The following is a 2,496-nucleotide window of genomic DNA, read 5'->3' on the forward strand; positions in this document are numbered from 1 at the left end:
TACAGATGTGTGTAAACTACACTCACCGCGTGCACACAACCACTGCAGCCAATTCAAACCAGTGCAGCCGTTACCGCGTGCGTCTGCACTCAAGCCCCGCCCACTACATTCACTGCGCCACGCCCCTCGGTGGGCATTGTCTTCTCGAGCTTGTAGCGCGTCCCTCTTCTCTGCTAGCGCTATTTTTACTTGTTTTAAGTGTGTAAATAAAGAAGTTATTTTACATTTTAAACCTTCAGAAGCCTTTTCAGTCACTATCAATTTTTCTTTAACCCTGTTACCAGTACCAGAGAACATTCAGCTGTAGTTTAACGTGTCTGTGTGTCAAATAAATTCATCATAACTTGGAAAGGGCTAATTCACATAAAATTTACATTTACATTTTCAGCAAACGCTTTTATCCAAAGCGACTTACATTACAGTACACAGTCTGAGCAATTGAGGGTTAAGGGCCTTGCTCAAGGGCCCAACAGCAGCCACCTGGTGGGGATTGAACCAGCGACCTTCTGATTACTAGTCCGGTACCTTAACCACTAAGCTATGCCTTGCCCTATAAAACAATCTCTTAAATTCATATAAAATCTAAATTATACAAGTCAAATCAACAATTCTGACATACAGTATATGTCCATTACTGTTGCTAAAATGCCTGATTTATTTAAAATCAAGGTTATGTGAGATTATTTTTAGGGCTATCAACTGAAAGGTTGATAGTTCCAATCCCAGCTTTGCCATGCAGCCACTGTTGGGCCCTTGACTCTCTCTGCTCCAGGGGCGCCGTACGATGGCTGACCCTGCGCTCTGACCCCAGATTCCAAACAAGCTGGGATACACGAAGAAATAATTTTGTTGTACTTTACGTCTTTATATGTGTATGACAAATAAAGGCATTCTATTCTATTTTATCTATCTATCTATCTAAAAGAGCAGTTGTAGCCTAGTGATTAAGGTAATGGACTAGTAATCGAAAGGTTGCTGGTTCAAGCCCCACCACTGCCAGGTTTTTACTGTTGGACCCTTAAGCAAGGCCCTTAACCCCCAATTGCTTAGATAATACACAGTACTGTAAGTCGCATTGGATACTCATCTTTTTCAAGGGTGTCAAACATTCTGGAGCTGACTGTCTGGTCAGTGCTTCGATTTAATGTTTATTATACAGTACACTTGTCTTTCTATACACTCACTGACCATTTAAATCCACCATATACACAAAAAGTGATGTGAATCCCCATCTAATTTTAAATTAATCTGTTTCAACCACAATAATTGCTCAGAGGTGTGATAAATCAAAAGTTTCCAACTTTGCAGCAACCTTAGGGAAGGCTGTTTTCTGTTTCAGTATTACTGTGCCCCTGTGCACAAAACGGGTATATAAAGACACAAAGAAAATCTCAGTTCAAAGAAACTCCAAGGGTCTGTACAGACCCTGACCTCAGTGCGAATGAACAGCTTTGGAATAAACTGGCTGGCATGACAGGAGAGGATGGTCAGAACAGGGCAAAATTGAGATGACTGAGCTGCTTTGGTGACCCCTAACAGGAACAGCTGAAAGAAGAAGAAGTGTACTTTTTCATAAATGCACTTGTTCATAAGCTTTCAAATCACATAAAGTGGAGCCCAAAGGTCTGAGATCAATAGTAAAATGCTTCTATTTCGCATTTGTTTCCAATTTGTTGTGCTGTTTTTCTTTAAAAATGTAACGAATTTCATGAATTTCGAAAATTCTCGGTGATATTTAAACAACAGAAACCTGAACGAGCTTCTGATAAATACCACAGACATGTTCACTGATGGTTTTAGATTTCTGTGGCCATACATTTATTTCCTGTAGGGCAACTGCTGCTCTGTATGCTTTGGTTATATGTGCCTAAGGTCAGTAGGTATAACAGCATTTGCCACACTCATAACAATACAACACACTACCATGTTATAACTATAGTCTTATCATTGCACCACCTAAATTATATCTGGTTATTGAGTATCCTTTGGCATTGGCTAACCTTTATTTATTTTACATAATGCACGCTTTGACCACCCGAAGTCTCTATAAGGTCATCCTCAGTTCAGTTGCATGCAGGGGGCTAACCAATGTATTATTTTGTGTCTCTTTACTCTTCATGGCCCCGGTTTGACTGTTTGGGCAAAGACTTTAAGTCAAGGCTGCTTATTAGTAAAACAAATTAACCTTAATAAACATTGCATGTTTAATGCCTTCTTTATTTCACATTACAGCATCCCAGGATCTAACACAAGACTTGAGGATCCATGTTGCTGCACGGCACCCACTGTTTCACTTGCACCACTAAGCCTCCCACTAGTAATGATCATTCAAATAATATCTTTTCAAAAAAGAAGCCCTGGATTCTGTGTTAAAAGCCTGGTGTTTAATCATTTGCCTGTGGAAATAACTATAAAGATTTAATAACATATGCAAATTGTTAACGCCCTTACCCCACAGACACCCAACCCCTTCCCCTGTTAACTGGTGATTTATGA

The sequence above is a fragment of the Trichomycterus rosablanca genome, chromosome 20 (genome assembly GCF_030014385.1).
Source record: "Trichomycterus rosablanca isolate fTriRos1 chromosome 20, fTriRos1.hap1, whole genome shotgun sequence".
Classification (NCBI taxonomy): Eukaryota; Metazoa; Chordata; class Actinopteri; order Siluriformes; family Trichomycteridae; genus Trichomycterus; species Trichomycterus rosablanca.